This window comes from Anser anser (genome assembly GCF_964211835.1).
Source record: "Anser anser genome assembly, chromosome: Z".
NCBI lineage: Eukaryota > Metazoa > Chordata > Aves > Anseriformes > Anatidae > Anser > Anser anser.
Window position 1 is genome coordinate 86,371,899 of NC_139723.1, and position 22,874 is coordinate 86,394,772.

The 22,874-nt window shown below is 48.1% G+C and overlaps 1 long non-coding RNA gene across 7 annotated transcripts; it reads left to right on the top strand.

Annotated features, from left to right (window-relative positions):
* Window positions 1-3,297: 3,297 nt before the first annotated feature.
* Window positions 3,298-22,652, top strand: LOC310889745. 7 transcript variants are annotated; one of them, XR_014576749.1, is made up of 17 exons: window positions 3,298-3,608; window positions 4,350-4,547; window positions 6,801-7,264; window positions 7,414-8,462; window positions 9,080-9,225; window positions 9,628-9,813; window positions 10,936-11,034; window positions 11,448-11,598; window positions 11,877-12,379; window positions 12,667-12,741; window positions 13,747-14,202; window positions 15,029-15,142; window positions 15,749-15,844; window positions 16,636-17,231; window positions 19,198-19,291; window positions 20,440-22,427; window positions 22,518-22,652. It is a non-coding gene; the product is annotated as an uncharacterized lncRNA (long non-coding RNA). The 7 variants fall into 7 exon arrangements; XR_014576752.1 differs by lacking the exon at window positions 11,448-11,598 and having other exon boundaries at window positions 3,301-3,608; window positions 16,636-16,770; window positions 17,100-17,231; window positions 22,518-22,643; XR_014576750.1 differs by lacking the exon at window positions 11,448-11,598 and having other exon boundaries at window positions 9,755-9,813.
* Window positions 22,653-22,874: the final 222 nt, after the last annotated feature.

Genomic DNA, 22,874 nt, shown 5'->3' on the forward strand with positions numbered 1-22,874 from the left:
TCAAAAGAGAAAACACCCTGCCGGGAGAGAAAGGGGGTGCCCAGACATGGACTGAAGACCCCGTAAAGCCAGCGCTGCTTGTGCACCACTGCGAGCAGGCGAGGAGCTGTGGGCTCCTTGCTCCTTACCTGGAAACTGAAGGTGTGACTGTCCCAAGGCCAGAGAGCAGGTTGATGTGGGAACAGGAAGACAAACTATAGCTGTTGTCCTTTCACCACTGGGCAACAACTTTTCCACCTCAGCTCTTCCCACTGTCAAATTACGGGCTTGTAGGAACCTTTCCTCCATGTGTATTTTGGGGAGGAACTAAAGAGGACTGAGTCTTTACATATTGCAGAGCCAGAGAAGCAACTCACTGGGTTTTACTTTGCTCCTTTTCTCTTTTAGCTGTCAAGTCATGCTAACCCCTGACAAATTTTCCTTTATTCCTATGAAGCTGGTTTATTGTCTATATGCATTTTATTTTTGACGTTGCAAAATACCTTTACTGCACTGTCTTTCTCTCCTGGGTTGCAGCACAGCGTTGGCATTATGATTCCCACACCAGGGATGCTGCTTTGGCTCAAAGGTTGACTTGTGGAGGGTCTATTTTATTTTAGAGTGCTTCTGATATGAGTGTAGCGACAATATAGTATATTTTAAAGCCATTTGGTCTTCCCAGATGCTCAAGCCTGTTAATTGTGTATATTTTAGATATATCTGCTAACAGCTAAATGGAGTTTGGGCATTGCACAATTTCTTTGAAGCATATTTTCCCGGCAGCCTGCAAGAGTACGTGTGTGTTTCTGGTTTAGCTTTTTTAAGCTAAAAGCTCATCTAGAATTGGACTTCGGCTTTTACAGAAATGGCTTTTCACATTTTTGTAGCTGAGGGTCACTTAAAACCACTAGCAAAGCCCCAGACTTCACTGAGGCTGAGTGGTCCTTCTCCGGGTCCTTCTCCTTTCCATCCTCCCCTCCTTTTTCATCTCAGCCATGTTCGGACTGATGCTTTCCCTCCAACCTTCCTCCCTCCTCCTTTGGTTTCTCCTAAGACCAAATCTGCCCCAAAGAGCGGAGGTGGAGGAAGAGGCACAGAAGAGCAGAAGGATGCTGCAGGATGCCCTGCTAAGAGGTCATTTAGCTCCCGAAAGGAGAAAACTCATGCCCTCCTGTGCCAATCAGATAAGAAGGAAAATCAAATTAAAAAGGATGTCTTATCAAGTTTCGTAAAAGCAGATAAAAACAATCTAATTCTGAAGGTAAGTGCCAAGTGCTGCCTGTGATTCACCATCCTAGCACCAAGAAATGGGGATGAGTAACAGTCTTGTAGCTCCGGATTGGAGCTGGCTTTAAGGTGTTTTCTATAACTCTGCTTTTAAACAAATTGTGTTTGGAACATATTTCTTCAAATATTGATTGTTATGTGTCTTGCAGTGGGAGAGAAGAAAATCCACTTCAAAAACTCTCTTTAAGCTGGTCAGTTCATAGTTTGCCGTCTAGTGAATAGGCCTAGAGCTGCTTAGCTGTGTATCCTAGGCGTTGGATTGCTAACAGTCGGTGGAGAGTTTCTTTTAGCTCTTCACAAGTATGGTTCCTGTGGTCATTATGGGATGTGGGCAGGCTTAATAATAATCCGAAGGGAGTAGGGCCAGACTGCAACTGCGGTGTGGGAGGATACTCGATCCGGCCGAGCCCCGTGAGGAGGAGGAAGGTCAGTGTCTGTAGGATGCCGGGCTGAGGAGATATACTAGTGGTCTTGCTCCAAAGCGTGGCTTACAGCACCCTACGTGTTGGCTCTGGGAGTCCAAAGGGTGCTGGGGGGGGCAGTAAATGCCTCCCCATCGTGGTGCCGCTGCCTGGCTGCACGTGGGCAGCTCTCCGGGGGAATCCTCCCCGTCCTGGCACGAGGACAGCTTTTTCCTGCGGTGAGGTCCTAGGGGGTAGAGAGCGATTCCTAAAGCCTTTGACTGAAAACAGTTTTCACTGGTAGCAGTGGCAATGCTTACGAAGAAGAAAACAAACAAGAAGCTCCACCTGTCAGATGTTCACCAGTTTCACCCGAATGCGCTACAGAAATTATGGACGTTTCATCCCTGAGAAAACATTACCCTTGTAGTGCAGCCAAGGTCACCGGCTTGCACGAACTGACTGTCATGTCAGCTCTGGGCAGGGGGGTGACGTGAGCTTAAGCACCTGACTTCCCTGATAATCTCTGCATTTCTCCTTCGCGCCTGAGCGTGTCTTGCCCTTTTGCACTGCCTCCCCTCCACCTCCCCGTCATTGCTCAGATCTGCACGGTGCCTTGTTGTCCTTTTTTTTTGTGTGTGTGTGTGTGTGTGTGTGTGCAGATGATATGGCTGCACAGGCCAAACCCTGGGCAGAGGCTGTGCACACGAGGATAAATATAAATGATCTGTCTTGAAACGCGCACAAGGATTTAGAAAAGCTTGGCTCTGATTTTGCTTTGCCACAGCTGTTTTTGATGCTCCAACTCTCGCTGTGCCTTTGCTGTCATCTTGTACAAAGGTGACAGTAACACTCCTCTGCACGTCTAGCTTTCCCCTGCCTTGACCCGGTGATGCTTGCAGCTGGAAGGGTGATGCTTTTTACTCTAACCAAGTTTACCTCTTGGCAAAACCTCTGGTGGGACCAGCACAAACATACACACAGACCCTCACCAGGGTGCAGAGAGCTGCTCAGCGTTGTGGCTGACCCATCTGGGTTTACTCAGCAGCCCCTCTGCAGGGGAGGGCGAACCCTTCCTGCCTGTAGCATCAAACCAAGGAGTGAAAAATTGCGTTTTCATGTACAACTTAACCTTTCCTCACACCATGGTGAGATCTGGGCCACCTCTATCTTTCTCTAATTCTGGTAGACAGGAGGCACAGGGGGAAAGGAGCTTCCCTTTCTTTAAGGAGGATGCTTGCGATGTGTTACAGCTGAGGCTTTGTCACGCAGCACCCTTCATCTGCATGGCACCAAAGGACATGCTGAGGCACCCAGGACCGTGTTGGAGGGCTTTGTGCAGGGATTACATGGCACAGGGAGCCCCGTGACTGTCCCTTGTCCGTGTGCCACTGGGGGTGACTGCCCCCTGAAGCCACAGGGCTGTTTTCCAACCTTAAATACAGCCTCTCAGAGGGACAGGCGAGCCACCAACAAAAGCCAAGCTCCTGGGCAAGGTGAGGATACATCCCAGCTGCTTGGCAGTTTTCACCCGTTATATTTTATTACGGACTTAAGCGGAATAAAATAAGATAGACTTTCCTAGTTATCATTAAGAGGTGATAATTTGCAGCCTAAGTGTGTTGCCATGGAGATGTGAGAAGCCCCCAAAGAGGGAGGCCGGGGAGTTACGGCCTAATCCTGAGGTGATTTTCAATAGCACCAGCTGTCCCGGGGCTGAAAGGCATGGCAAATTACACCATTATTGGAGGGAAATAGGGAGGCTAAGCTAATTATTTGTGGGCTTTAGACACAGGTGTTCATAAAAGCGGGGCCGTGTGCTCCTCATCAAGGCCGGCTGGGGAGGGGGAGGCCCGGCGGGAGGCCCTGGCTCTCATTTCAATCACAAAGGGCGGCCATGGGCACGCTGCCGCCATGCTGCGCGCGGGGCCTTCGCCACAGGTAACCGTGCCTCGCAGGCGGCGCTCGCCCCTCGTCGTGGCCTCCTTTCCTGGGGTTTTCCACAAAAATGGTGTCAGGAAATGGTGCTTTTGGGGTTTGCTGCAGTATGTTGGTTATACTTGTTGTTTTGGCTTAGTGGTTCCGTGCTTCGGGTTTCATAGGACGCTTCTGAAGCCTAGAAGCGAATTTAAAAGAACAGTTTTTGGATTTGGTAAAGCTTCGTTTAAATATTTTGGGGCTGCAATAGGCTGCAATATTTAAACGTGTGTTTGGGAACCCCACAAATCAAAATTTTGTAAGCTTGGGTCTATTTTGTTAAAGAAGTGAAATGTTAATTTTGTCCAAACTGAGCATATTACTTAACGCTTAAATAACCATAAAAGTGTTTTCAACTTTCCTTTGCCTTCAAAAAGAAATCTTTGAGATAAATAACCTATGTTAATTTAAAAAAAAATGTTTTAGCAAGTAAGAGCTAAATTCTTTTTGGTTAATAGCCAGATGAGCTTTCTGCTTATTATGGTTCTAATGAGTGTTTCCCGAAAAAACGCAGCCATCTAAAGATACTTCGAGAGAAATATGTAGTCCCTTGGGTCATCTTGGTGGATAAACTCTGTACCTTACTCAATGCCTGGCCACAAATCCCTGGTGGCACAGGGCTTGGAGTCTGTATTTTGGAATCTGAATTCCCTAAAGCTGGTGGTTGGACTCTTTGTTACCAGAGGATCCTTTTTTTTTTTTCAGGTGTTGTTCCAGGGCACCTGTGCTACGTGGGGCGTGCGTCAGGAATAAACACCGATTCTTGTTGGCATAGACCGAAGAACATCTACTGGAGAGCACAGCGTGGGCAATTTGCTCTGTCTTGTAGTATGCTGGGTAAATGTACTGTCTCTCTTGGTTGCAGCCTTCAGGAGCATAGCAAAAATGACTAACCGCTCCCTGGTACGTGCTTTATAGCCTAAAAAAAAGTTTTGGGCTATGTTACATCTTTTTTTATAAGATAACTTTATCAGAATGTTGAATTTTTTCTTTTGGGAAGAACGCTATGTGATCATGCGAAGGTACATTGGGTTTGTATTGTAAGTTAAATCCACAGGGTATTTTGTTTCATCTTGTTACTGTCTCTCAGAATAACACTGCAGAATTGATGTGAGGTCGTGTGTCTCTCCCCAAGGTTAAAAGCTGAATTTACTAGCACAACCTATGATCTTCTCTAATGCATCTTTGGAGGGATGAATTCAATATCGATTTGATGATAGTTTATTCAAATCATCGGTTGAGACCACAATTTTCGTACGGTTTGGATTTCTATGGCCCTTTAAAAAACAAATGTCAAAGTACCATAAAAAAGTTCACACTCAGTAGTCCTGAATAGCAGGGTGCAGGCTTACGTGGCCAATTACTTGTCTTTCAAATAATAATACCCTAATGGATTCATTACCTTGCTGTTGTGGTATAATGAAGAAGAACAGTTTTCATTTTTATGCACAGTGTAACAAATATATTCATGATGCACTGAGATTACTACTGGTAACTGTAAGCATTTACTATACACTCGTGTGCCTCCAGCATTTAGTAAGTAGCCTTTCGGCATTTCCAGCAGTCTGTTTTGTAACTCCCCAGCTTAACACCATTGCTAGTGGTAGAGAGGGTGGCTCCTATTTATGAAGTGAGGGAGATATCTCGGTCTCTGAACAGCATTCGGTGTCTGTGCAGCACTGAACATAGTTGTAAGAGTGGGTTTCTGCCAACTCCCAGTTGTAACTAGGATTTCCCACATCCTTAGAACTGAAAATAACGTGGAAATTCCCTCTCAGCCTCCAGACAAGCCTAGCTGGGCCAAACTTTTGTAAATATTCCTGAGTTGCGTTTTTGGGAAGGCTGTGAGGGAGAGAAGATGGTGTCTATGGGTCACTGATGGCCAGGTGTGCCTTGTGCATCAGGGATCACAAGCAGAAGAAACTTGGTATTTGTGTATGCCATGGTTTGGAGACCCGTCCAGAGAAATCTTAGCTTCTACTTTTTCTCCCTCTCTTTTAGTTTTGCTCTGTGTATTATTGGCTCAGTGCATTTTATTAAAACAGAACCATTTGAAACAATTAAGCAGGAACACTGTGACGCGAACAGAGGGAAGCCTCTGAAAAGCTACCTCACGTGGCTTCTCGTGGAGTTCATCGGGACGGAGGCTGCGGTTTGAAGCCAAGTTCTTCACCACGGTGCTGCTTCGCTCGCACACAGCAGAAGGGGCAGGATGGGGAGGGAGCAGGGAGCCCATATCCAGGGGCGGCTGCTCCCTGGGTGCTAGCCAGCAGCTGAAGTCACCGGTTGTGGATCAGCACAAGAGAAGAGTGTTTAAAAAAAAAATAATAAAAAAATAAAAGCTTTGTGTGAATGAGGAACTGTGCTTGGGGCTGATGCATCCCCAGGGCCTCATCCCCAGCGGCCCCAGGCCAAGCTGCCTCATCTGTGCTAGGGTCCTGCCTCCCAGTTCTGCTCTGTGCCCAGCTGGCCTTCAGCTGCAGCCCCCGTGGATCAGAAAGGTCCCGATGACAAATTTCTTTGCAAAGTGCAAATCCAGCCACGGGAACTACTTTATGAGCTCATCAGCGCGGTGCGAGCTGCTGGCTTGGCGCTCAAGTGCCTGGGGAGAAATGAGGGGTTTCCTTTGAAACCAAAGGCCCTATTTAAACCCAATTCATTGTGCTGTTATTGTCGTTGCTCCCTATTATCGGGCCTTCTGCTGATTGCTTTCGGCCTGATAAGCAATTATTGTTTAAAATGAGCCGTGAGACAGCATGCGAGTGATGAACAGCGTTTGCAGGTAGATGGCAAAGCCACAGTGCGGGGCAGCGGTTAGCGTTTTATTTGTCTTTACTTAAATGTGAATAGTTAATACTAATCAGGGGAGCATTCTGTGTGTATACGCACTTTCAGTTCATTACTTCCCTGGGCACAGCACAGTTCTGTTACCGTTTAAAGAATTAAGTAGTGTTGCTGATGGGTTTTTTTAATCACTTTCTTCCCTCTGAGGGCGTATCTGAAAGGCACTGCTTTCTGTTTTTTGTGTTTCATCCTGATCTGAAAGGAGAAATCCTGTACGATGGGACTCTGCAGCTGTGCAGGGCATGCACTTGCTCATACCTCTGCAAGGAAAACTTCTCTTTTATTTATTTTTTATTTATTTTTCTTCATTAGGTAAAGGCAACGCAGAACAGCAACAAGAACCGTGAGATTTGTGTGCTAAGTGCCATTTTGGGCCCAGGGAAGAAGTGAGGAAACAGTTGCCGAGCACTAAGAAACAGAATTATGGTGATAATAGAAGGCAAATAAACCTAAAACCAAGGAAACACATGGGATGGCGACAGCAAAAGAGCAGGTGTTTGGAGGCTCCTGGCTTTTGATTGTGGCTCTGACACTTTGTATGATTTTTCTGTGAAGTACTTGACCTCCTCCTGCCTAGTTAACCCAGCTGGAAAATTGGGGAAAGAAAGCAGGAACCCCGCGGAAACTCGGATGCCACATCTGATCTGAAGCCTCCTGGGAAAAGGGCTTTGCAAAAACCGTGGTAAGGTTGTGACGAAACGCAGAGCAGCGGTTTCCGAACATGCAGCCTCGCCGGCCGTGGATGCTACGTCGAAGTCACTGCTTCGCTCTAACGTGTAAGGATTTCCTTCCCTCCCGAAGGCTGAGCCTCTCTGGGTTTGGTTTTAACGTGGAGGAAGTGTATGCCCTTGATCCCGCGGCACGTGTTTCTCGCCGTTGTGCCTGACACGAGGTTGATTTCTTTTTTTTTCTTTCAAATTTACAGGTTGACGACAGCCGCTTTCTGTAATTCACCGTGAGCAAACATCTACCCCCGACCAGCTGCTGCCGCCGTTAATCGAGGCTGCCGTGTCCGTGCAGCCGCGTGCGTGTGTGCGCATATCCCCAGGGACCAGAAAATAACGCCAGCTAAACCACAGTCACTATCCCAGCCCCGCACCCTGTCTTAAACCACTCCCTGATAATAATGTTACTTCATCTCGGACCATTTAATCCCATTTATGGTTTTAAATGGGAATAGCTAGTTAAAACCCCGGAGTTCTCATTTGGTGGGTGCAAAGTTTGCCAGACGTGGTGTGGTGCTGACAAAAAGCCATCGCTGCTCCCGCTGAAACCCCAGCACGTCTGCACGGCTCGGGGCCACGGGGCTTTTTGTCCCTTCCCGTGCTAGTAATAACGCCGTACCTAATTTGTCCCCAGTTGGCTTTCACCTGCAGCCTCATTGACGCGAGAGCTCAGAATGAAGTTGTGGCCTCCATTAAAAATAAAGGGCTCTCGTGATAAATGAGGTGGCGACAACTTGAGCGGCGAAATGCTTTGAAACAAGCCCTTAGCCGGCTTCAAATAATTGTAGGAAGTGGGATGCTTGCGGCAGGGCGCCTCCTTTGCAATTTGCAAAGGGACAAGGACATTTGAATGCTAGGAAGTGGGAGCATCCAAAAAAACAAAGCGATGGCGCAATTTAGGCTGAAACCTCTGGAATTGGCGAACAAACAGAGTGGAAGGCTCTTAAGAATACAGATGGCTCCTAATTTTCCCTGGCTACCGCGAGGGTCTGAAGGATGTGTTTTTGTCTAGAAGCCCAATGCTCATTCCCAATACCAAGTCTTGATTATTTTTCGAAGTAGTTCAAAGCTGCGATCTGTGGGATGGGGTCCTCTTGGGGAATCGTCCTGGGGCTGGCAAGGTGGCCGTGGGCCGAGCTTCGGACAGCGGTGTCGCAGCCTGCTTCTGGACCACAACGGCGGAAAGGATTGTCCTGCGGTGTGAGAATCAACCCGAAACGTTTGGGAATAGAAGGACAGCCTCTTAGGGGTAAGGAAAAAAGGGGAATGGCTTTTTTTAAGTCGTTAAAAAAAAAAAAAGGAACACAACACAACTCGGTAAGAACATTCACAGAGAAGAGCCGAAGAGGTCTTTGTTTACAAAACTAAATGAGCGCTTGTGGAATTTCATTGCAGGATTTCCCCAGCTCTAGCCGTGGCTGACCTGCAGGTTCACAACAGTCATCCCGCAGTCAAAACATGTTTATCTAGCGCTGAACTCCCTGGTCTCGCTCGCTGGGTATGCCGGAGCTCCCCATAGCGAATTATTAATCACTTTGCGGCGTAGCTTTGCTCTCAGAACTTCCCTGTGCCGGGAGCTGCGGTTTATACGTTGCGACGCGCGGAAACGATTTAGGGTTTTCTATTTTCTCGTACCACCGTGTCACCCTGTTACCTCCCACGTTTTGCGGAGCGTGCTTGAGACCATCTGTGAAATTCCCTCCCGTCCCGATAGCTGCGCTGATCTGGGCTTGGGAGGCCCGACAGCCTAATTGAAACGACAAAGGAAAAGGAACAAATAGGTGACGGTTTTCAGTCCTCGTGTTGTGTTAATGATGGCAAATGTTACGCAAGGCCTCCTTTTTTAATGATCTCTCTTATTTTTAGTTGAACTGGTGAAATAAGTGTGCGGTCAGCAGAAGGTCCTGGCCAGCGCAGGTTTGCATCATGGTATGGGGAAAGTTGGAGCAAGCGGGAACGAACCGTTATGGCAGTCAAAGGCAAGATTTCCTCCCGCCTGCAGAAGCTAAAAGGCAAGAGAATGTTTGGCTGTCATCGATATATCAACGTTTTGCTGTTTTGTCTTTCTTTTTTAACGCGAGGGCAGCGAGTTCAGGAGAAAAGAATTACTTGAGCGGCATACGTTTGAGATTACTCATGAGATGAACTCACTGGTTCGCTTTACAAAAATCGTATTGTAATTGCATGTAATTTCATCAATCTTCAGCTGATTGCCAAAACTCTTCAGCCTAATGTGCTGCAGACTGGATTTTAATGACTACTTAAGCAGGAGTGACTTAGGCTTTTGAGAACGGTTTTTTTTGGGGGGAAAAAAATAATCAGTCTATGTACTGACCAGCTGCAGATTATGATTCGGGTTTTGTTTCTGTGCACCTCAAAATGAGTACGCTTTGGTGCTTGTGTTTTGGACGTAGGTACAGAGCTTTCCCTGGGGATCAGCCCGCGTGCTGACGTGCTAACGCAGGAGGATTCGGCAGCTGGAGCCTCTGAAGGTTTCATGCTTGAGGGCCAGGGGCCTGATTCTGCCGCTGTCTCACCCAGGAGCTGGTGTTTTCCAGAGGATGAAGGTGGCTTCTCGCTAGCGAGAAATGGGATGAAAGGTTTGGCTCGTCTCCTCCGCTTCTCCCACCCCCTAAAGTTCTGCTGTTCGCTCTCCCTCTGTAACAGCAAGGCAGGCATCTCTAGAGCATGATTCGCCGCTTTTTGGCGGCTTATAAATCATCCAGGCTGCTAGTTAGGCTGGCTACCTATGGTGTAGATCATGGCACTAGCGGCAGAAATCTATAGGGTTCCCTAGGGTCCCTTCAGAGTCGGCGGAGAGCTTGTTAATATAATAGCAGACCATCTAGAAAGGGTCAAATGAATCACTCCCTACAAGTGCCTGCTTCTCTCCGCTGACTGAGAAATAAATGTGGAGATGTCAGAAGCAGAAAGCTGCTCTGCAGCTGCCTGGATGTCTCCGCCGCACGCAGCGGGGTGGAATTCCCGGCTCTGCGGGGCCACCTCGCTCTTCCTCCCCTGGGTGCCCATCTCCCTGGCGCAAGGGGCCCTACAAAAGCCATGGACGAGGTGGCCGCCGGGAGCAAATAAATGGATAGCTTTGTGCATGAGGTGGGGCTGCCTCAGACAGGTTGGTCTGGTCCCTGTTGCTGCCGCCGCGTTTGATGGGAAAACTGCTTAAAACTCGTCTTTTTCGGGAGCTTTCTCCCACTTAGGGTGTGAATCGTGACTTAAGACTGCAAGATCTCACTGGAGCGCCCCGTTTCAGGACCTACAGCTTACAGAAGCCTTGATTCGGGCACCCGAGGTGCTCTGCGATACCGGGGTATTTCAAACAACCGTCTCGCAGCTCAAGCTACACCCCAAAATAAGGGGGATTTTTTCAGCTTCATCTCTCTGCTTGGTGAAGCTGAGCCGTTCACAGCCTCCAGCCTCCTTGGCCGCTGTAAAACTAAATAATATCCGTGAAGAGCTCGGATAGTGTAGCCACGAGCACGGCATAAAAGCTGTGAGGAAACTAATAATCCTGTCTGCGGGGTATTTAATAAAAACGGAGAAAATGCTATAAATGGGAGCATTGCAACTCCAACACATAACAGACAGCGATAAACTGTGCTTCAGCCTAGAAACATCTCTCTCTTTTTATATTGCTTAATAACTGTGTGAGACATGGACAACTTGTGCTTATCACTACATATTTTACCGTCTTTTTTTTTTTTCAGGGGGAGCGAGCCCGACCACAAACGCACGCGTGCATCCATCAGCGTTAAGCGTTCCTTGTTTTTAACCTCCATCAGCTTGAGGATTACAGCGTCCTAAAGGTCAGCTATAAGGCGCTTGTGGGGTTTCACCCACAGCCCGCGGCCCGATTTTGGGAGGTGCTGGAGGGAGAAAGGCAGCAGAAGGTGGCTCTTGGGGTGAGGGAGCTGCTCGGAGCAGCACGGGGCGGTGAAAAGGGAACAGCGCTGACTGGCTTGTTTGGGGATGGCTGTCTCAGGTGGTGTTAGTGCCCCTGGGGAAACGCATCTCGCCCACAGATGTATTTTAACAGGAGGGGAATCAGCCACTTAACCTGCCACGCCGGCTCCTTTGTTATCTGGAGGGGGCTTGGCCTCCCCGAAAAGCTCCGCAATGCGGCTATCACGGAAGAGGTGGCTTTCAGTCACTCCTGGAGGCTCAGGAAAATTCATTGGAAATCCATAGCTACTAATCGAGCGCTTGGCTTGTGTGAAAGGGTCCTGGTCGCCAAGCTGGTGAGCTCTCCGAGGCTCTGGAAGCGGCGCTGAGCCGTGGCAGCTCCGATGGAGAGCGCCCCTGACTGTGTGGGTGCCGCCTGGGGCGGGAGAGCTTTGCTGACCTCCCCTCAGCAGGCAGTGGAGATGAAGGTGGGACTTGCTTGCTCCTTGCCACCCCTGTTTTTCTGCAGAGGGAATGATTCAGAAATGGCTGGAGTCGTGGCAGAGGGAGGGGAGGACGAGCAGAGGAGGCTGGAGGGAAGCTGAACGCTGTGGGGTTGCACAGGGTGTGAACTGGGGCTTGGGCAGGTTCCCCTGCTGGTAAATGTGCTTAGCCATGGTGAGCTTATTAAGACCCAACCGAAGATGTAAGTTATTTGGCTCATTATAATCAAATCTCGTTGATTTCCATCCCTGTTTAATTACAGGAAAATGCACGCCAGTCTCCGTTTCCCTGAAGGCAGCAGCGCTGGCTCCCTGGCAAACCCCCACCTATAGCTCCAGGAGGCTTCTGCCCCCGTGCCGTCTCCCTGCTGAGGTTTGCTCACCCCAGGCACCCTGGAGGACAGCAAGGGATGCTCGGACGCGTTCGAGCAGAGGTGGTGACGCCGTGCCCTGTGGCCACCCCACAGCCCTGAGCTCGGGCACCCCCTGCCCCAGCTTGGCAGCGGGGGCAGGACCTTCCTGAGGTGTCCTGGTGGATCTGCGGGGCGCGGGCTGAGAAAGCTGCTGGCGCCGGTGCTCTGCACGCTGCATCCCAGGAGGGCAGCTGCGCTTAAGGGAATATGGATTAAATATTCATATACTTCAGGCGCATGCCTCATGTCGACCAGGAGCCTAGGAGCCTCAGCTTTCAGTTTGGTTGTCAGAAAAGATAGGCTTCACCTTCCAGAGAGCCTGCCTTTCTCCATGGTCCCTGTACAGGCTTGGTGTACGTACATATATATATCTAAAACATATAAATTACAACACTACATGTGTATATATGTAGTGTTGCGTTGTGCCTGGCTGGGTTGGAGTTAATTTTCTTCAGAGCAGACTGCATGGTGCTGCGTAAGGTTTTTTTATATCTAATGTGTGTGTGTGTATAAATATATATATATGTAATCCTTAAATAGATTTGTAAATCCTTCCGCTACTCTGAAAACTCGTCGTGTAACCAGATTGCTTCACTACGGCCAAAAAAGGAGAAAATAACCCAAATAATATTCGTTTTAGGATACGGTTCTTTGAAGTGGTGGCAGAGGTGAGATGAGCAAGGAGGTAGGACGTGTCGTGCCCCGGTGTCGTGAGGTGAGACCATTTTTTGAGGTGCCACAGCCTAGATGCTTTGTTTCTATGCTTTCTCCTTAGCTTAAAGCTTAGTGGATTTGTATGCGCCAGCCCCTGCTTCCCTGCTGTCCCTGCCGCAGCTGGCTCACCCTCCTGGCTCGATCACCCCAACAATCCCAGCTGCTCCTCCCTCCTCTGGCACACTTCTGGGTGAACGAGGCAAGGTTTGGCATTGGTGACCATACGCCAGCCTTCCCGTTGTCAGATCCAATTTCTCAAATCTTTTCCACGCTCCTCTACAAAACGACCTTAGAGAGCTTCAAAAGTGAAGCTAGGAGACAGAGGACTTTGCTTCAGTCCCCCAGCCTGATGTGGAGGCTGACCCATAACACTATTTCGTAACATCTACAAAATAAACTGGAGAGCGGAGATCTTGGCCTCTCTGGAAGGAGAGGTTTTTGAGCTCCCTTCCTTACGCATCACAGCATTTTGTGCATGTCAAATACGAGTAACTGCTTTAGTCTTTGAGAAGTGGGGAGGTGAAGGAAGAAAGGAGCCATAAAGCAACAGAATGGAGAGGAGGAAAAGAAGGGAGGGAAAGGATAAAGTCAGCGTTAGATGTGTTTAGAGCATGTTTTTCACAAGTGCCATAAAACTCCGATTAAATGCAGTATCTTGAAAGTGCTTTTATGGGTCACGACAAAAGTTTGGCAGTTAAAGCGAACGCTATGGCTACATTGTGCTTTACATTACCCACGTTGGGCCAATTTTCTGCTTTACTTTCCGATTTAATTACGGACCCGTGAATGGGGGAGGTCTGTCGGCGTCGGTGGTGCTCCCCTGGCGCAAAGCTGTCTCCTGTTTCTAAATGACCTGGAGCTGCAGCCTCCTCTCTTAGCTGCAATCGGTTATAACCCGAGTGTTTTTATATGATAAGGCTCTGCTAAATTGATCATGATCTGGGATAAAGAGTGAGTGGGTTGTTCATTTTTTTTTTCCCCCACCCCACCCCTTTTAAATCTGCAGGTAGTGGAGAAATCATTCTCGAATGTGGAAGTTAAAAGGGTTCTTTTAAAAAAAAAAAAAAAGAAAGAAAAGCGAAGGCAACTCAAAACTGAAGAAGAAAGCCTTGACAAAAGTGGTAATAAGAGCTGTCTCGCTCCCAAAAGTGAGAAAGTAAAGGTTAGGCTGGAGTCACGGCGGCTGGCTGCCCTTCCTGACCCTGTGCGTGGCTTGGAAAAATCCTCACGTGGCCGGGCTCTGCAGTGCAGCCGTCGCTCCCGGGGCTTCCTCTGCCCTGGCAGAGATGGAGCTGGGTGCGAGGCGAGTGGCTCGGGCTCGGCAGCTGCTCCTGGGGACGGTGTTGGGGTTGTTCAGCGTCCCCCCGAGTCACCACAACCCCGTGTCTTCCACCTCCTGCACGTACGGCGCCTCCGACCTCGGTTAGCTGGGCTGTACCCGGCCCCACAAACAGGGTGCAAAGTAAGGAGCTGGTAATGCACCTGCCGAAAATATGATTTTTTTTTTTTTGCTTGCTTAGCTGTGAACTGCTTGAAACAAGAGCAACCGATGCGCACAGCACTTGGGTTATTTTCAGCGTAAGCACCTGCAAATGCATGCGTGGTGATATAGGGACTGTGCCTGGGACTGCCTGCCCTCCGGCAGGATGTCAGGGCTTTTGTCTCGGAGTATTTACTTCCAGTACTTCGTGTCTGGATTCATTTTAGACTCGTATTCACCTTGTGTTGGAAGTCAAACCTGTAATGCTATTTTTAGACGCTCATGCCCGGTGCCATGAGCTAGACTTGTTGTAAATGCTTGCAAGGATGGATACGCCTTCCCTTTTAAAACGTCCTGGGCAAGAGGCGTTTGCTGCAAGGTCGGGTGTCTGAAATTTAACTCTCCCTTCTGTCCCTCTGCACGTGTAGAAATTTTGATTAGGGGGGTGAAGACAGCGCACGCTTTCTCATAGGTAGTATAATCATATTTTTGGGGGGGAATTACTTTTGCAGTTCTCTCTCATTCTGTTTTGCTGTAGTAAAGCCAGCTGAGATGAAGAACGAGATCGAGTTCGACAAATAGTCAAGCACTCCATTACGATACAAATGTAAAAAAAAAAAAAAAGATGCTTTAAATCGCTGAAGGAACAAGAGTTTTTAACATCTGAAATAGGAAAAAGAACAATTTTCAGGAATAATGTAGCACTTACAACGGTTATCTTTGGATATGACGGTAGTTAGCATTAAAGTGGTGTTTTTGCATTTTTAAGACGCTGTACAAATATTTACTGATTTCTCAACACCGTCAGGAGGAAGATAGGGGCTGAGAAATGTGACATTCGTGCTGGATCTCCACGGGCTCCGGAGTTTCTCTTGTGAATGCAAACGAGAAGCGCTTTGGCCAAGTACTGGGATGAGGCCCGGTAAGGATTTAGGCACGCAAGGTGGGTGCCATGGTGCTGGTGGCTCAGACACCAGACCACACAGGCAACAAGGGGACCAAAAAGCTTCTGGGAGCAGGGGCTCCGTGCTCAGGACCTGCTGTGGCCATCTCAAATCCATCTCGAATCCACACGGGGGTACCTGGCCTGAAACACCGTGCTCCTCCGCCCCTAGAAGCACGCGGGGCTGAGCGCCGCCTGCCCTGAGCAGAGCTGGCAGGCCGAGGCTTGGATTTAGCAGGCAGGAAGGTTATTTTTTGGAAACATCGAAGAACTGAGGGCTTTATAGTGTAGTGCTAGCCTCGGGTAAATCCCTGGTGTGAGGCAGGGATGGGACGTGGGGCATCGAGGCCCTGACCATGGCTTCGCACCCGTGGGATGTTATCATCCCTAGCCCGGTGCCATACGGCTACGAAAACCCTTCAGGAGCGTCGTGAAGATCCTTCGAAGCGTGACATGTTGCAGAGTGCCACGTGGCAGCGTGCTGCGACACCCCGTTATAATAAAGAATTAAAAGCAGCCGTGAGCAGTCCCTAATCGTAGCCGATGTGCTTAATCAGTAACTTTTTGTCTTCCCCCTGAGTGAAGCAGAGGCTGCTGCAGGAGCTGGAAGGGCTTGGGAAGCTGTTGCAGCTCGTGACCGGGTAATGATGACAGCAACGTGCAGCAGAAAGTTTATTTAGGGTAGGTAAAAATCTCCCTGAAGGAACTTAGCTCCCTGTATATTTTTATGGAGGTGTATGACAACTTGACTTTGCAGGAATCTCTACATAATAATAAAACCACAAATTATGTTGCTTACCCTGAGCTGAATTGTCCCATACATTGTCAGGTGGGGTAAATGTTTTCAGGCTGCTATAATTTTCGAGATATTCTATTTATTGCTGCAATTATTGCTTCACCGTTAACCGCAATTTGGCTTGGGGTTTTGTTGCCAGCTACTTGCTTTGTTTAAACACCAGAAAATGTATTCCATAAAAAAAAAAAAGCCTGCGTATTTCAAAGCACTTGCTTGCAAATTTGACAACACTTAGGATGCTGAAACGCCTTTCTTTCTCCTCCTCTCTCTCGTCTTGACCTGTTTACGAGGAGAAAACACTCGACCTTCCCAAGCTCACTGAATTCATCCGATGACCTTGTCCCGCAGCATGGAGAAGGCTCGCGTCTCCCTTTGGGACCCGTGCAGCCACTATCAAAGCCGAATTTGGGCTTGTAGCTGGACTTTGCAGGGTGGCTGCTCTCGGGGGTTTGTCCCGTGGCACCACAGGTGGCCGTGGCCATCTCGGGCGCATTGCCCGGCACCCTGCGCCCAGCAGTCCTGGCCGAGCGGTCACAAACCCCACAGATATTTAGGATGTGGCAGCGACCAGCCTCGCTGCAGGGCAGAGGCTTCCCCAGGTGTGCCGCGGCACCCTGCGCCCCTTTGCGTCGTCTGTGTGTGCTGATAGAATTTTTTTTTTTCCCCTGATCCTCAGATGTTTGTGCCTGGGGAGGGGGACATTTGTAACCCCCTCAGGAGCTCTGGAAGCCTCTAATCAAGAGCTATTGTCGGCGCAGACCAACTCGATTTACATCATTTCCTGGCCCCGGCTCTGTGCTTTCCTCGTGCCGTGAGTTTACAAATGCAGTCTGGAGGTTAGCGCAACCTTCCTGCCCGCCTGGCCAACGTGCTGCTCCTCTCCTGTGGGGGGCTTGGGGGGGACCTTGCTTCCCTCGTGGCCTCTCCCCACGGTGGGGACGATGCTCTGCACCCGGTGCTGTGCCCTCCACGAAGGGTTGTGCCCCCCCCGGGGTCCAGCACGGTGTTGAACAGCAAAATCAGCAGGTTGTGGTCGGGCCTGCGGGCACGGCTCGTTGTCTTGTTCAAGGCTTTTCTTCTCAGTGCTCTGTCAGTGTAACTGGTGTTACTTTTTCATCCGAAGGTGTTTTATTTCCACAGCATTCCTTTACGGCAGGGTAGAGACATCTTCATGCTGTAACGAAGTGTTTCAGACGGGGAAGCTACCGTTAGCACGAAAATACTGCACGCTGTTGGCATCGAGCGCGCTACTCCCACCGCTTTCTGAATCTCGTAAGTCAGCCTGCAGATCCCTAGGAAGTCCGTGCACATGTGGAAATACTGAAATATAGAAATAGCGCACGTTTTCCATAAGCACGGAGTGGCACCGGCCAGATAGACTGCGCTGAAATCTCGTGTTTTTTAATATTCCTCGCTGAATAAATAAAGTAGATCGCCCATGAAGGATGGCTGTTTTCTTCCACGCGTGAGAAGACCTTACTCAAATATTAACGAGGATAATATTTAACCTTCAAGGGTGCACAATCCCATATTGCCACACCTTGAGCTTCGTGTAACAGCCAGACTCCTTCGAGGCACTCCCAAGTATGTCCCGTATCTATTCGCCTCTTGCTTCATAAGATAATAAATAACGATGTCGGGGGGGGGGTTAAAGAGTCTTCGTAAGCGCTGCTCCGAATCGATGAATCAGTAGCTATCGATTACCAGCGTCTTCTATTAATTTCATTATGATGTCGAAAGGGGCAATCCATAGCAATTAAGCAAAAAGTCGTCCGATGGCTCGTGGTAATTGAATTTGTAAATTTACGAGCTTCTGTTCATTTACTCCAAATGCGAGTAATTAATATTTGATGCGACCGTTCTGGAAATGAGCATTCTTTGGGGGATTTCTAATTGGGGCAGACAAACCTGTTTCTGCAGGAACCCCCGGCGCTGAGGAGCGCCGATAATTTTCAAATAAAGAGAGGAACTTGTGATTAAGCTTCCCCTGCGTGGTATCGGCCGTGCACACGCAGAAAAACAAATAGACCAATTACCGATTTCCAAAGGTTTCCCCATTACTGTAATCACTTCCCTAGCTTTCTTTGCGTTTTTCATAGGCTGGAGTTGATTTTAGTATCGCGCTTCAGCTGTTAATAATCTAAAAAAGCCATTTCTTTGGGAGAGGACGCCGTCTGATTTCCAATGCAAAACCAGCTCCACCTTTGAAATGAGGTAGGAAGGTGGGAAGAACAGGTTTTTTTTCAGTGCTTGATGGACTGTCCCGTGATAAATAGGGGGACATATATTTCCAGCATCGATTGCAGCTCCCTGCAGTCATGCTGATCGCGGGGAAAGATGTTCCACCATTTGGAGTAATTATTCCTTTGGATTATGCCATAAATACGCCCGCTAGGTGAGGAAGGCACAGCAGCATCTCTCTCGGAGCTTTCAAAACCCTTCCCGATTTCGGCTTTCCTTGGGGAAGGCAATAACCGGTATCGAGACAAATGCAGGCATTATCGGGCAAAATTAAGGTATCCATCACCAGGCGGCGGATCTCCGCGTCTCGGCGGCGGTCCGGGGAAATGTGATTTTTGGCGCTCTGCATTCCGTGTGGTGTCTGTAACGCTCTCACAGCCCGTTTTGTTTGCCGTCCCTGCCGCGTCATCCTTCTTCCTTAGAGCGTGTGGCTGATATCGGCAAGCTGGGCTGGGGTCGGCCCAGTCGGCCCTTTCCACCACTGGGTGCTCAGACTCAAGCCCCTCACTGTCCCCCTTCTGTTATCTGTCCGGTGATTTCGCTTTGCTCTCTGAGCCTTCCTCTCTGACGTATAATGAGAGAAACTCCTTTCGTTCTTACTATTGAGAGTGTTTTCTAATTCCCTAATAATTTCGTTCACGTTCATTTTCCAAGCTTCTCTTCCGAGTTATGGCTTCGGGAGCTGCCTACAACATCAAAGCAGTGCTCCAGCCAGCTCCTCTTCACGGTTTTTCCAGTGCACGCCCCAAACCAGCATTAGCCTGGTGGGGCACGAGGTTGCAGCGCTCGTTCCTACTCAGCTGATGGTTTCCTGCATGCCTTTCACTGTGTCCTGGCAGCTTTGGCCACGCTGCGACGTGAAATACGTGTTGCCAACAAGGCACAGCTTACCAAATGATCGAGATTAACTGCTGTTTACCTCTTCTATTGCTCTCTTGTTTCTGATGGTACTGGAAACTAGAGTTCCTGGCTCTTCAATTTTATTTATTTTTTCCAGATCCCCAGACTGCTGCACAGTACGTTCCTGGGTATGGCCGTTGTGGAGCTGCAGGGGGAAGGCGCCTGCTTTGCTGGAACATTTCCTATCTCAGGTATGCCTTTAATCCATTTAGCATGACCTAAACTGATTTTTTTTCAGTGTGTATGTTGTACTACTTACCTAATCAGCCATCATACACTACAAAATGAAACGTTTTAGAAGGCTGCTGTCACCTACAAACAGACCTGCTGGCAAGGTACTCTGCAAAACAAACCCTAGTTTCTCCAAACTCCTGCTGACAGGCATTAATAAAAGATGAAATTAGGGTAATATGGTGTAATCTTTCATAGCTGATGTTTCTCCATTCCAAAAATAATCATGATGATGCCGTGTATTTCATCCTCTGATAGCCATATGTCTGCTGGCTCGTTCCCAGGTGTGGGATGTGAGCATTTGTTGAACACTACTGCCTTCTTCTATTATCAATTCTACCACTCGTGTTCAGTAATGGGCTATACTAATATGGATAAATCCACTAAATGGATTCATTTGCTAGAAAGATGTAGGTGGTGTCTTTGAAAAGAATAACATCCCAGATTGTTTCAATTACATCGATCACAGACTTCTTTTCATTGTCCTTTTGCTTCCCTTATCTGTACTCTACAGTTCCTAGATTCTGTCACGTATTAATTACCATTAGCTTCCCCTTGAGTTTTTAAATGATAATTAAAAACGTTTGCTTTGGTTGCTTTCCCTTTAAGGAAGACCGGCATCTCTATTTTTGTTTTATGATAGCGTTGTTTTCCCCCTTCTGTTAAACTGATTTGTTGGGCATCTAGTTCTTATAAAATAAACGCGTGAGATAATAGAGAATGCTTGGTATGTATGTATTCTTTTTCTCCTTCCTGATTTGGCTTATAATTGTTTTGAGCTCTGAAATTGGCCCTTTCAAAGCTCTGTGTACGTGTAATTATGGCTTAGACCACCCTTCCCTTTCACATAATAAATGTAATCAAGTCGTGATCACTTGCGCTCAAGAAACAGCTGATTTTCAGCTCTGTGGTCAGCTCAGTCTGACTTAGAGAGAGAGAAACCAACACATGACTGTCCTTCTGCTCCCATACCTCCACCATTCCTGCAATATCGGGCTAAGAAGTGCTAATGTAACACCTTTATGTCTTTGAAGGCTTTTTTTCAAGTACTGTACTTGAAGCTTTTTGCTCTGAACGACTCCAATGACTGTACTTTTCTCCCCAATAGGAGCTGTTGTTCCCCATCGCCCGGGGCTTGCGGATGGAGTTTGCTCGGCACTCACGGAAAGTATCAGACTTGGCAATTTTTCCTCGAAGCTGGTATTCGGTGAACGTTTTTATCTTCACCAAGAAAGGCAGCAGACAGAAAACAAAAAGATGAGCGGAAATCTATCTCCCACATCCAACGCTGCAATCTGGTTTTCTTCCACTTAAGTCTGCGAATGCATAAAAAGAAAAAGGTTTTATTTTGGGGATATGAGGAAGAAACGCGAGACTTCTCACAAGCCAAATTGCCAGGTCCAGTTAACTTCCACTGCACGTGGAACTGAAACTGATGTGTAGATATGAGAAGTTTTTCTGGTGGAAGTCGTATGGGAAAATTCTTCTTTGATGTGAGCAGCGTGAGGTAGTCCGGCACAAAACGTAACACGTGTTATCGGCTCTACAGCCAGAAAAATGTTGAAAGATTTGGCTGTGAGCGTAACTTTCCCCAGCAGAAGGGTGCCTGCATAAGCTGCCACCTGTGATCCGCTGTCCAGGTCAAAAGACTTCAAAGCGGCTTTGGGGGAGAATATTTTCTTTTTGCATGTTATGCACACGGAGGCTGAGATTAGCCTAGTCGCAAAACCCTTTTATATCCCCTTCCCTCGGCTTCTCCCTCCCCTTTTCTTTTGAAGACATCTGTTTAAAACTCAGCATTTAGGCCAGCCAGGGGTCTCTTGATTGCACAAGCGTGCTCCTGGCTCTCTGATTCAGCCAATTAAGGGCTCAGCTAGCGAGCATTACCATTTTAATGCTACTTATTGGGTGGCGCAATTTGCTGCACGGGAAGAATAGAGTTCATGCCCTGCTATGTGCAAAGTGGCTTATTTGGCACGTTTGTTGTTAAAGACATCTTTAATTAACGGCAGTTGCAGTATTTGGTTTTCTCTGACGGAGGTGGGGAAGGGAAAATGGAAACAAGCAGCAAACACGGGATTTAATTGTCAAGTTAAACTCTTTATGCTGTTTTGCTTCATATTTATTTTTTTTTTTACGGTGCTCTTCACCGGAGCATTTTAACAGTGTTGCTGTTTTCTCGTTGCTTGCAGAGGTTCCAGGAAAATATGGGCTCTGATACTGCCCTCCTTAATGGGAGAGTTCATCAGAATTAGTGGCTGAATCGCGTTGGGTTAGGAGAGGTGTAAGCTTTGGAAATAAAAAGGAGTGGAAAAAAAAAAAGCACTTTTTCATTCATTGAATTCAAGACAAAATAACGAGTTGCACTCAAAATGTTCTTACAGGCACAAAGGAACCCCCCTAGATGCAGCATTTTTGAACGTTAGTCTAATAATAAGTCTTAATCTTATCAAAGTGCAACAAAAGGGTATTATCTGTCCCGTTACAAAGATATGCACTTAGAGCTGAAATTATCTAGTTAATGTGGTAAAAACTTGCTAATAATACAGCCGAAGGGGAGCTGCCCCTCTGAAGGCAGGGCAGGGCCAGGCAGGCTTTGGCGTTGGGCGTGGTTTATTCACAATATCTGCGACCCTATTTCTGCATCGCACATAAAAAAAGCACGGTGTATGTGGGGATTTGGAGGAAAACCCCAGAACTTCTGGGAGCAGAGAGCCAGCTCTCTGTGCTTGGGTGATATCGGTTAAATGTGAGCCTGAACAAAAACCACGGGTAGTTGGAGCATAACAGCCAGCAAAAAAACTCAGCCCGCGTGTGGCTTGGGTCAGAGGTCCCAAAAGCACGACAGCCATAAGTCGAAAGAAATGTGTGGCGTGTTATATATATATATTTTTTTTCCCCTGTAAAATATTAGGCTGGCTGTTGGGCCCGTTAATGAGTTGAAAGCGTCTCGCCGAGGTCAGGCTGCCAGCAGGTGCGCGTCAGCAGCTCGCCGTAGGTGCAACGATAATGATTTGTAAGTACAGGAAAAAGCCAGCCCTGCCTGGATGCTGTGCCCTGGAGCAAGGAACCGCGAGAGCAGGGGACAGAGCTCAGGTACCTTGGTAACAGTTGCAAAGGCACAAAAGAGGCTGATTTTTTTTTTTAAAGCCCTAAATGTTGCCTGGCTTTCTGCGTGTGTTGCAGTGGTGCTCGAGCGGTCACAGCGCAGGCTGCCGCACGCCTGCGTCCCGTGCTGATGGTGGCACGTTCGGTTTTCCTGCCCCGCTTCTTGCGCCAACATCAGAGCGAGGTAACTGCTGCTGGAGCTGCTTTTGGTGCCTGCGAAGAGCATTTGAGCACTTCCCATGTCTGCAAGCCACAAAACAGCCCAATAACCTCCTGGCGGGCTGCTCTTTTTAATTTGGATCCTGCGGTTTTAAGCTGTGCTGTGTAAAATTCTTCAGGGATTCACTCGGAGCTGGCAGTAACCTAAAAGAAATGGTTTAGCTGACGTGCCTCTCGTTTCCCTAAGTTTTTGGTTGTTGGCCTCATAATGCATTC